The following is a 13443-nucleotide window of genomic DNA, read 5'->3' on the forward strand; positions in this document are numbered from 1 at the left end:
TTCTTTCTTTCTTTCTTTCTTTCTTTCTTTCTTTCTTTCTTCATACATCCTTTATGGAGCTTTCTGTCCTCTTGCTTCACTCTTGATTATTTGCTTTCTAGGCTCAAATTTTCCTATGTCAGAACCCTAGAGAGGCCTTAATTCTTTCTCCTGTGTCAGGTATTCTATTTTCTCGATCTTATATCTTGATTTTTACTCTCATTTTCTTGCATCATATCTTCTAGTAGCTTCCTGAAAAAAGGTGATAGGAATTAAATTCACATATTATAATTTTACCCTCTCAAGTGGTTACTAATTTGATTTGTCTGAGAATTCTTGGTAGGAAAACCTTTCCGTCAGAACTGTGAGGACATTTCTCCATTGCCCAGTTTTGCTTCTGAGAAGATATTTTGATTCCCAGGCATTTTGATGTAACTTGCCTTTTCTCTGTGGAAACTTTTATCCTATCACATTTTGTTTTGCAATCATGTTTCATCTTCAATGTTTTTTTTTTCATATTAGAATATTTCTTTTGTTACAACATCCCTTTTTTGTTTCATAGACTCTTTATCTTTTTATGTCTCTTTGAAGCATTTTCCAGTTTAAATTTTCATATATTTAAATGTTTATGTTTCAAATGTTCATGTATTTATTATTTTTAATAGGTAATGCATGTACATGGTAAATCATTCAAACAATAAAAAAAATATTCAGTGGTAAGTGAGCCTTCCTTCCTCCCTTGACACCTGCCATCCAATTTCCTAATACCAAGGTGTTCTCTTTTGGACCAGTAAGAATCCTAGTCTCCTGCTGGGAGGTGTGTAAACTAGGTCCCAGGTGGACAAAAGGCTAAGAGTTTCCAGTGTTAGTAGGTTGACTACCATAACTCCTTCTTTTCATTTTGACACTTTGCTTCCATTATGAACTTTGCTCCCACTTTTGACTGTGTGTGACTGTGCGGTTCATTGGTTCCAGGGAGGGCTATTACTACAGTCTTCTGCTGGGATCCTAGAGAAGAATAGTCACATAACTGGGATAGGAAGTACAAAGGGAATCTGGAGGTCTGGCTGCTTTTTATAGAGACTTTTAATACCACTACCTGTTTTCAGCCCCAATCTTCATCTTACATTTTAGAGGAAACTGGTTCCTCCAATTTCTGAATCTTTTCTGTGGTTATGCAGTCTTCCGCATAGTCAATTTCAGACTATGGTCTCACCCAGTCTTACTTTTAGGTATTAAATGGCCCATTACAATCCAAAGGAAAATCTTTCTCATTCCCTCATCTAAATCAAAGCTTCTCTGCTATCTCTGCTGAGTTGACTGGGTGGCCACTAGTTGGCTAGCAAGATCTGGTAAGATGTCCCAGTTGCTTCTGCTTCTTTTCCCCCTGGTTCAAGTTCCTTCAAGTTTGGAGAAGAAAAAGAGGGAAGTAGAGAATGAAAGAAAAAGCCCTTTTAACTTAATGTAGACTGTTAGTAATTCTGTCTTGGTTCTTGTACCCTTTATCATGGCAGGCATTCAAGCACTTGCTCTATCTTATGGACCACTTTTTTGGGGGTGTTCTGGAGTTCCTCCTGCAGAGATCTTGACACTGCATCACCCCTCTTCTGTGCCTGCATCCCTTACCTTCCCACCCCCATCCTGTGGTCTACCCACAGAGCCTCTTTCTGCTGGTATTCATGGCCCTGAAGAGTAGCCTCCTTGGGTAATGTTTTCCTACTTATTTTGTATCTATCTGTTCCTCAGTGTCAGCCTAGTCCATGGAAACTTCGGATGACCCCACCAATTTACTCTCTTTTCACCCAGCCACCATGGATCTTCTCTAGCCAGAAGCCTGTCCTCATTTTTCCAAATGCAGTCAGATATCATGATCCATGCTTCCAAACTCTGAAGGACAGAAGCTAAGAAACCTCTCTTGCTTTGTGCCAGTAGTAATAAAGGGTTGACCTATGAGCTTCTGTCCCATTTGGAGAGCATCTTTTCAATCTTTTTAAGAAGTTCTCTGGGAGACCCTTGTTTCTTTTCTTGCACGCAAATGCGTTACAAAGTTTTCATCAGGAGAACTCTTAATGGTTGTCTTATTTAGACCACTGGGGATAAACATTGCTGGGCCAGTTTGCTAACTTGCTAATGAGTTCTGTTTGGATATGTCTTCTTCTTTTTTTTTTTTTTAACATGTTTGTTTCAATCCAAGTTTATTTGTTGCCCTTCCTTACTCTGTGTATACTTCCGGGAGGCTATTCCCTACACCTAAAGTCTCTTGGAGCTGATTTCCAACATCCAGTTAAATTTGGCCAATAGGAAATCAATGAGAGAATGGGAAGAGAGAAAGGTAAGAATATACTCTTTCTCATTCTCCTGTAATGTCTCCTACATTACAGCTCCCACAGCGTGGTCTCTCCTCCTCAGTGTCAATTCTCCCTGGCATCCCTGGAACACTATTGAGGAATACTACTGGTTCAACACTACTGGTTGTAATGGCTTCCCACTACTGAAGTCTCTAGGTGCCTCACCATTCTTGCTTATTACCTTAACCTTGCCTAAAACTTATGTAAGTTCTTGCTTCATTAGAGTCTTTTCACGTAAATGGTTTGGAGTGAATTTGTTTCCTACCATGATCCTGAAAGACACAATAGGAGATCTTAGTATAATGGAAAATAAAACCGTAGTCTTAGAATTTGAAATAAGATTTGTCACCAATTGAGAATGAACCGCATTGCAGGAAGGAAGGATGGTAATAATCAACAGCCAGATGCTGGGAACCACCACATCCTAGTCCCTTAGCATATTAAAACAAAAGCTTTCTTTATACACACATGCAGCCTAAGTGCTGCTCCAGGCCTTGCTTTGGTGAGGGAAAGGCAGAATATATTATTACAAATTAAGATTTTCTTAACTTTCAAAGGGAAATGGTCACAGTGTTCAGTAACCCATTTAGTATCCTTCATTTTGTTGAGGTGGATTTCTTTTTCTCTATTGACCTATCATGTTATGGAAGGACTGATATCTTTATAGTCCTCACCCATTTTTCTCAGCTTTGAGAAAAGGAAAAGATCCATCCATCTCTTATTTCACAAGCAAAGCTCTTGTTCCATGTAGGTTCATGAAGTTAATCTTCTGGATTAAATTCTGTCTGCTCCTGAGAATGTCCCCACTACTTTGGATATTTGCATAAGAAAAAAAGAAAAGGAATTAAAAAAAGAAATCTAGGATATTATTTTTGGGGAAGGAGGGGAGGAGAAGCAGTACCAGCCACCTGTTAAATGGCTCAGGTTGTACAGCAGCAAGTCTATGAGGTTCCTGGTGAATCTTGAGAAATATGCAGTGTGTGAGGGAGCTGATCTCTCCTATTGCCCCCAAAGGACTGAACAGTAATGACTTTAACAGGTGTTCAGAAGCTTTTGCCAAAAGGAAAAATAATTAGATGCTGCAGGGTAAAATTTTAGAGGCTATATACAAATCATCTTGTCTATTTGATGGATGTTATGAGCATGTGCTCTTGGAGAAATTGGTTTATTTTAAAAGACTAAATTAATCATAAAGTTGTGATACAACCTGGCATGCTTAATTTATCTCAAATACATCAGTACGTATCAGTTGCAAAGGAAATAAATGCACATATTTATTTTTAATAATGACCTTTCCTAGATTCAAAAGTAAGTGTACATAAACTACAAATAAATGTCATTAATTCAGGAATTTGGTGGAGGGAAGTCAGTGGATGGAAAAAATTCTCTATTATTTATGTCACTTATCCTGTGAACCTATTTAGAAGAAGGGCTGTGTTTCATCTTTCTTTGAATCTGCTTCTGTACCTAATATATAGCAGGTACAAATGTTCATTAGATGTATTTTTTTCATGCAGTTCTGATGGCTATTCTCCATCACTCTTCCAATAAAAGTAACTTCTATTCAAGGAGCTACTAAAATAGCTGGGCTTGGGAAAGGAATAAATTTTGTAAAAATTGCTTGAGGGCATATTATTTATATTGCTTTCTTCAGCTTACTACTTCAAAGATCTATATAAATATGCCTTTATTTATTGTCAAATTACTTTATTTAGAATACTCTTTGCAAGTAGTCATTGAACTTAATGGTTCAGTAATTATAAAATGCTTCTGATTAGTAGATACTTTATAATTCAGCCTGGCACATAGGGTTTGTAAAACTTCTTAACATTTGCTAATTGTCTTTTATTTATTTAAAAGGACATTTATTAGGAACTTAGTATGTACCAGTTATACTTTGACTACATGTTTGGGTTAGAAATGAAGGCCAAAAAGAGATTTATGTTTTCATGGAGCTTAAAATTGTGTGTGTGTGTGTGTGTGTGTGTGTGTGTGTGTGTGTGTGTGTGATATAAGGGGGAATATAGATCAATAAGATAAACACGGAATTTCAGTGAAATGGGATCACAACAGTATAGGGGAAGAGCAGGTTGTTAGGTACGAATCCCATCCTTCAGAGTGAGAGCAGGCTGACTTCTAGAAGGAGGCCATCTTTTAGCTGAGAGTGGGGGATGAGTGGGAGTTGGCCAGGTAAAGAGAGCATGAAGGAGGCAGGGACTGGGATCCAGGCAGAGGAAATCATACATGCAAGATCAGGGACCTCAGGGTGTTTGAGATACAGTGCACAAGAAAACAAGTAAGAAATGTTGTCTTCTGTCTTAATAAAATTCCTCCGCTCACTGACAACAATATTGGTAATAACATTAGCAATGCCATTGACAATAAGTGTGGTGACTTTTAGAACTAGTGACAGCACTTACTAAGTGTTATGTTTCAGGTACTATAGTAAGTACTTCTTATGTATTCTTTTGTTGAATCCTCACAATAGCCATATGAGGCAGTTACTGAGGTTGTCATCTTATAGATGGGGAGATTCCTGATCAGCGAGTTTAGGAAACAGGCTAACATGGCAATAAACTATGGAGTCTGGACCCAGGCAGCCCTCTCTCACTCTAAGCCCATGCTTTTAATTGCTATGCTTGTCTTCCTAGGTTAATAAATTAATAAAGCAACTTTGAGCACAAAATTCACTCTCAGTTAACAGTATGCGGTTCAAGAATTTGAATTTTAAAAATCAGAAAATATAGATTATTTTCAACTCTGCTTTTCTTTAAGTCACACAATTCTTTAATGTTATAATAAATAAATAATGAATTGGTTTCAAATACCAAATGTAAACATGTTAAATAATATAAAACATACATGGACACAATACATAGTTTTCAAGTGTGAGGAGAACTAACGAGGCTATATAAATCGAGTATGCCTGATTATTGCTGTGTATTACAGCTAAAGAAAAACTAGTATCTTGTCTTAGGTTTTTAGAGAAGTCTCTCTGAACTGCAGTTATTTGAAACAAGCCCAATACTAAAAGCCATGCATGGTGCTATTTTCAACCTTACAGGCAAACCTTGGCTTCTGTGTGTTTGACATCTTAAATCCCCTATAAGTTCCTCACTGTGATCCAGCTTGGTCTGTTTACCAAATCTAAATCTCTGGAAAATTTGTTCCTGCAGAAGATCTAGAAAAGATGATTTATTTTGATGCTGCATATTTGTCATTCACCTCCACCTTCCCTTCCCAGGGTCTCACTAAGGTTTCCATCATCAGTTCTGACACCACTGGGAATATCCTTTCTCCTTTGGTTGCCTGTTCACTTTCTTTCTGTCCTTCCTATTAAATCCTTTATCTCTCTATATAATTCTGGTTTATCGTTTGTTCTTTTATATACATATCTTTGGAATCTGTCCTCCCAATTCTATCCCTTCCACTTCATTTTCCTCTTGTCTCCCCTTCATTTCCACCTTTTACTTTCTGCTTCACTTTTGGAAAATAATGGTAAATACCGATATAGAGCCTGGTGTTATCTAATTCCTTACCTCTTCCTTCTTCCTTTTGCATAGTCTAAGTTGGACTGATTCACAGCTCTGTCCTTCCCTCTTTTGTCCCCTCCCCCCTACATTATTTCTTGCATGATACTGCTCTTGGAGGAGGCTGAGAGATTGCCAAATGACCCGGGGAGCCTGACTGGTAGTCTTTTGTTTCTTAGCACTTGAGGGACATTATTTAAATTTTATGGAGGGTGAGGTCTTATTTTGGATACTGTATATCTCCTTTGACCTAGAAACTTCTTTGGGGAAGTGGACATTGAGATCCTCAAGCTGTGTAAGGCTAAATGTTTCCTCTCTGTACATTGCAAACAAATCTGTCAATTAAAAAAATGTGGTTAGTTAAAATGATGCTAGCATTTCTATGTTAGAACATTAAAAATTTCCTTCATTAAATAATGTATGTTCATTAAAAAGAGTGAAAGAAGGGACGCCTGGGTGGCTCCGTTGAGTGTCCAACTTCAGCTCAGGTCATGATCCCATGGTTTGTGAGTTCGAGCCCCAAGTCGGGCTCTGTGCTGACAGCTCAGGGTCAGGAGCCTGCTTTGGATTCTGTGTCTCCCTCTCTCTCTGCTCCTCTCCTGCTCACACTCTGTCTCTCTCTCAAAAATAAATAAAGATTTTAAAAAAAATTTAAAAAAGAAAGAAAAGAACAGGAAAAATTTCTATAGTCCCCAGGGCAACCATTGTTAGTATATTTTTCATGTTTGTTTTGTTTACTTTTTATGTGCTTCAGGGTTTTAAAAATTATGTTTTAGGGGCACCTGGATGGCTGAGTTGTTTAAGCATCCGAAGTTTGGCTCAGGTCATGATCTCACATGACCTACATCGGGCTTGCACTGAGGGTCCGAAGCCTGCTTGGGATTTTCTGTCTCTCCTTCTCTCTCTGCCGCTTTCCATGCTCATGGGTGTGCTCTCTCTCTCAAAATAAATAAATAAACTTAAATGATATTTTGTTTTGTTTTAGTTTGGTTTGGTTTGTGACTATTATATAAATTATGACTATTGTGTATACAATTTTGTATGTTTTTGCTCCATTTAGTTTAATAACTTTTCCTTCACATTTAACCATAGTCTCTAGAGTCATAATAAAAAAAAAAAAAACTGTGTAACTATACAAAATTTCTTGAAGTGCCTAGAATATAATTTATTCAACCATTTACCAATTGTTCCAAAATCCCTTTTTTTTTTTAATGTGTGAGATTTCACTGCTGTAAGTGCTCAGTTCAATCAATATTATTTCATCCTTCAGTGACTTTCCATGTACCCACAGTCATCACATCCGAGTCCTATGTGAAGAGTGACTCAGGGAGTATAAGGAATAAAACACTGAAAACAATCTTGAGGCTCTTTTGAGCTTCCTTCCACTAATCTCTGTTATGATGTAGTACCCAGGAACAAACTGTGAAAAAGCCTGCGAGTAAATATGATGAGAAATAGTGAGGTAAGGCAGTTAACAACATTTCTGGAAATGAAAAATACAGACGTACAGCCACAAATCTTGGAGAAAAGTTATTAATGTCCCACTTCACGTGAATAAGGAATGTTATACTGGTACCAAGAGGGTGTTTTGTACAGATGTTTGTTGAAAGGATGGAGCAATATAAAATCACTAGAGGGAGTCTGATTTTACGTTTGTGTAAGTTAGGACTGCAAGTAACAGAAAACAAAATTAAACTAGCTTAAACAAACATAAATATTATTAGCTCCCATGCTCGAAAATTCAGAGGAGGCGAGCTTCAGGCTGGCTTAATCCAGTAGTTCTGGCTGTTTCTCCACAGTTTGCTCAGCTGTACCCTCCCCTGTGTATTGGCTTCATCTTCAGGCTGGCTTCCTTCATGGAGGTAAAATGATTGCAGTTATTTTAAGCTTCATAGTTCTATTTCATGACTTTCAGAGGAAGTGAGGATTTTTTTCCCGTTTTTATATATTATTATTAATAGTGAGAAAAATGATTTCCCAGGAGTTTTCTGTAAATCTTTCTCTGCATTTCATTGATCTAAATTAGGTAACTTGTCCATTCCTGAGCTAATCCTTGTGGCTAGGTCAGTGACCTATGCTACTTGGTTTATGTCTGTATTCCTGACCCAATCACTGTGGCAGAGGTGATTTAAACCAGTCAGGTTTACTCCTAGAGTTCACAGTGTGATAATTGTCCTTTATGCATATGGCTTGTATGGGAGAAGAGATGAATGCATGAAGGAAAATTGTTAGGCCATTGTTAGGAAAAGGAAAAATGTGAATGGATGCTCTATGAATTTAATCCATGGTAAGTGTCATTCTGGAGCTTGCATTTAGTTTAGGGCTTGATCACTGGAAAAATGCTGAAAACTTAAATGTTCATAGAGAATAGATAAATCATGTGTAAAATATAATTATGATAAAAATGGAGTTATTAAATCTTTGGTGAGGTATAATTTACATATATTAGTTATAGGTGTACAATGTAACGATTTAACACTTGTATACACTGCAAAGTGTTCACCACAGTAAGTCTAGTTATCATTTGTCACCATAAAAAGTTACAATTTGTTTTTTATGATGAGAACTTTTAAGATCCACTGTCCCAGCAACCTTCAAATATGTACCACAATACCATTGGCTATACTAACCGTGTTGCACAACATATCCCCTAACCTATTCATCTTACAACTGAAAGTCCTCCCCACTCCCTTCACCCATTTTATCCACTCCCCAAACCTCCTTCCCACTGGTGACCACCACTCTATTGTCCATTTCCATGAATTGGCTTTTTATGACTTTTAGATTCCACCTATAAGTGAGATCATAGAATATATGCCTTTTTCTGTCTGGCTTATTTCACTTAATACTCCCTAGGTTCATCCATGTTGTTGCAAATGGCAAGATTTCGTTCCTTTTTATGGTTGAGTTGTATTCCACTGTGTGTGTGTATATCTATATACGTATATATAGATATATATATACAGAGAGAGATATAGATATAGATAGATCGATCCGTTCATCCATTGATGGCCACTTAGGTTGTTTCCATATCTTGACTATTGTGAATAATACTGCACTGAACATAGGGGTGCATTTATCTTTTTGAATTTATGTTTTCATTTTCTTCAAATAAATACCCAGAATTGTAATTGCTAGATCGTATGGTAGTTCTGTTTTTAATTGTTTGAGGAAACTCTAAGTTATTTTCCACAGTGGCTGTACCAATTTACATTCCCACATCAACAGTGCATGATGAATCCCTTTTCTCCATATCCTCACCTGTATTTTTTATTTTGTTTTTAATGATAGCCATCCCAATAGGTCTGAGGTAATAGCTCATTGTGGTTTTGATTAGCATTTCCCTGGTGGTTAGTGATGCTGAGGATCTTTTCATGTGCCTGTTTGCCATCTGTATGTCTTCTTTAGAAAAGTGTCTATTCAGAACCTCTGCCCACTTTTTTTTTTATTAGAACTACCCTCTGCCCATTTTAAAAATTGGATTGTTATTATCTTTTTGCTATTCGATTATGTGAATTCTTTATATATTTTGGATATTAACTTCTTATCAGCTACATGATTTGCAAATGTATTCTCCTATTCAATAGGTTGCCTTTTCATTTTGTTGATGTTTTCTTTGCTGTGCACAGGCTTTTAGTTTGATGTAGCCCCACTTATTTATTTTGGCTTTTGTTGCCCTTGTTCTTAGAGTTAAATCCCAAAAAACATCACCAAGACCGATGTCAAGGAGATTGTCAGTTATGTTTTCTCCCAGGAGTTTTATGATTCAGGTCTTATGGTCAAGTCTTTAATTTATTTTGAGTTAATTTTTGTGTATGACATAAGATAGCATTTTAGTTTCAATGTTTTGCATGTGACTGTCCAGTTTTTCCAGCACCATTAATTAAAGAGATTATTCTTTTTTCATTGTAATTATTTTTCTCTTTTGTCTTAGATTAATTGACTATTGTCTGGTTTCACTACTCTATTCTACTGATCTGTGTCTGCTTTTATGGAAACATACTGTTTGGGTTACTTTAGCTTTGTAGTATAGTTTGAAATCAGGGAGCATGATACCACCTGCACTGTGCTTTCTCAAATTTGATTTGGCTATGTGGGATCTTTTGTGGTTTCATACAAATTTTAGAATTATGTGTGCTAGTTCTGTGAAAAATGCCATTGGAATTTTGGTAGAGATTTCATTGAATCTGTAGATTGCTTTGACTAATATGAACATTTGAACAGTATTAATTCTTCTAAGTTGTGAACACAGAATATCTTTCCATTTAATTGTGCCTTCTTTGATTTCTTTCATCAGTGTTTCATTATAGTGTTTGGTGGATATGGTTAAATTTATTCCTAGGAATTTTATTGTTTTTGGTGAAATTTTAAATGGGATTGTGTTCTTTTTAAATTTTATTTAAATTTTAGTTAACATACAGTCTAATATTGGTTTCAGGAGTAGAATTCAGTGATTCATCACTAACATACAACACCCAGTGCTCATCACAATAAATGCCCTCTTTAAAATTTTTTTTTTTTCAACGTTTATTTATTTTTGGGACAGAGAGAGACAGAGCATGAACGGGCGAGGGGCAGAGAGAGAGGGAGACACAGAATTGGAAACAGGCTCCAGGCTCTGAGCCATCAGCCCAGAGCCCGACGCGGGGCTCGAACTCACGGACCGCAAGATCATGACCTGGCTGAAGTCGGACGCCTAACCGACTGCGCCACCCAGGCGCCCCAATAAATGCCCTCTTTAATACCCATTACCCATCTAGCCCATCTCCCATTCACCTCCTTCTATTAACCCTCAGTTTTTTCTGTATCGTTAAGAGTCTCTTGTGGTTTGTTTCCCTCTCTTCTCTCCGCCTTTGCCATATGTTCATCTGTTTTGTTTCTTAAATTGTACATATGAGTGAATCGTATGGTATTTGTCTTACTCTGATTGACTTATTTCACTTAGCATAACACATTCTAGCTCCATCCACATCATTGCAAATGGCAAGATTTCATTCCTTTTGATGGCTAAGTAATATTCCATTATTATATCCCCTCTTCTTTATCCCTTCATCAGTTGATGGACATTTGGGCTCTCCATAGTTTGGCTATTGTTGATAATGCTTCTATAAGCATTTTTGTATCCTTTGGCTAAATACCTCATAGTGCAATTGTTGGGTCATAGGGCAGTTCTATTTTTAGTTTTTTGGGGAACCTCCATACTGTTTTCCAGAGTGACTGCACCAGTTTGCATTTCTACCAACAGTTCAAGAGGGTTTCCCTTTCTTTACATCCTCATCAACACCTGTTATTTCTTGTGTTATTAATTTTAGCCATTCTGACAGGTGTGAGGTGGTATCTCATTGTGGTTTTGATTTGTATTTATCTGACAATGAGTGATGTTGAGCATCTTTTCACGTGTCTGTTAACCATATGATGTCTTCTTTAGAAAAGTTTCTATTCATGTCTTCTGCCCATTTCTTAGCTGGGTTATTTAGTCTTTGGGTGTTGAGTTTGATAAGTTCTTTATAGATTTTGGGTACTAATTAAATGGGATTGTATTCTTAATTTTTTGTCCTGGTAGTTTATTCTTAGTGTATAGAAATAGAACAGATTTTTGTATGTTGATTTTATACCCTACAACTTTAGAGAATTTGTTTATTTAAACAGTTGTTTTTCATGTAATCTTTAAAGTTTTCTATATACAAAAGTCACGTTGTCCACAAAAATAGTGACAATTTTACTACTTCCTTCCAAATTTGGATGCCTTTTTTTAATTTTTCTTGCCTAATAGCTCTGACTAGGACTTCCAATACTATGTTGAATGAAAGTGTCAAGAGTGAGAATCCTTGAGTTGTTCCTGATCTTAGAAGAAAAGCTTTTAGCTTTTCACCACTGAGTATGATGTTAGCTGTAGGCTTGTATATGGCCTTTATTATGCTGAAGTACATTCTGTATATACCCATTTTTTTAGTACCCACAGAGTTTTTATATAAATGGATGTTGAATTTCATCAAATGCTTTTTCTGCATCTATTGAGATGGTCATAGGATTTTTTTTTTAACTTTTGTTAATGTGGTGTATCACTTTGATTGATTTGTGGATATACAACCATTCTTGCATCCCTGGAGTAAGTCCCACATGATCATACTATATGATCCTTTTACTGTATTGTTGAATTCAGTTTGCTAATATTTTATGGAGGATTTTTGCATCTATATTCATCTGGGATATTGGCCTACAATTTTCTTTTTTGTGGTGTCCTTGTCTGATTTTGGTGTAGGGTAGTGCTGTCCTCATAAAATGAATTTGGAAGAACACACTTTTCAAATTTTTGAAAGATTTTGAAAAAGATGGGTATTAAGTCTTGTTTAAATGTTCAGTAGAATTTACCAGTGAAACCATCTGGTCCTAGGCTTTTGTTTGTTGGTAAGTTTTTGATTACTCCTTAGTAGTAATTGGTCCATTCATATTGTCTATTTATTCATGATTCAGTCTTGGAACAGTGTATGTTTCTAGGAATTTATACATTTCTTCTAGGTTGTCCAGTTTGTTGGCTTATAATTGTTCCTAGTAGTCTCTTATAATACTTTGTATTTTTGTGGTATCACTTGTAACTTCTTTCATCTCTGATTTTATTTATTTGAATCTCTTTTCTTGATGAATCTAGCTGATGGTTAATCAGTTTTATTTTTTTCAAAGAACTGGCTTATTTCATTGACCATTTCTATTGTCTTTTTAGTCTCTATTTTATATATTTTTGTATGTATGTATTTATTTATTTATTTATTTATTTATTTATTTATTTTTAAATGTTTATTTATTTGAGAGACAGAGAGACAAAGCACAAGTGGGGGAGGGACAAAGAGAGCCGGAGACAGAATCTGAAGCAGGCTGCAGGCTCCGAGCTGTCAGCACAGAGCCTGACGTGGGGCTCAAACCCACGAACTATGAGATCATGACCTGAGCTGAAGTCAGAGACTCAACTTACTGAGCCACCCAGGCGCCCCTATTTTATATATTTTTAGTCTGATCTTACTTCATTCTACTAATTTGGGGCTTCATTTGTTCTTTTTCTAGTTTAAGTGTAAAGTTAAATTTTTTATTTGAGATTTTTCTTGTTTCTTGAGGTAGGCCTGTATTGTTATGAACTTCTCTCTTAAAACCACTTAAAAAAAATTTTTTTTTTTAACGTTTATTTATTTTTGAGACAGAGAGAGACAGAGCATGAACGGGGGAGGGTCAGAGAGAGGGAGACACAGAATCTGAAACAGGCTCCAGGCTCTGAGCTATCAGCACAGAGCCCGATGCAGGGCTCGAACTCAACAGACCATGAGATCGTGACCTGAGCTGAAGTTGTCCGCTTAACCAACTGAGCCACCCAGGCACCCCATCTTAAAACCACTTTTATTGCATCCCGTAGATTTTAGTAAGTTGTATTTCCATTTTTATTTGTATCAAAGTATTATTTTGATTTCTCCTTTGATTGCTTCATTGAATGAAGCATTGATTGATGCATTGATTGTTCAGTAGCATGTTATTTTATCTTCACATATTTGTGATTCTTCTGAGTTTTTTCCTTGAAATTGATTTCTAGTTTTATACCA

This window comes from Herpailurus yagouaroundi, unplaced genomic scaffold, assembly GCF_014898765.1.
Source record: "Herpailurus yagouaroundi ecotype Mexico unplaced genomic scaffold, PumYag 28, whole genome shotgun sequence".
In the NCBI taxonomy this organism is placed as follows: domain Eukaryota; kingdom Metazoa; phylum Chordata; class Mammalia; order Carnivora; family Felidae; genus Herpailurus; species Herpailurus yagouaroundi.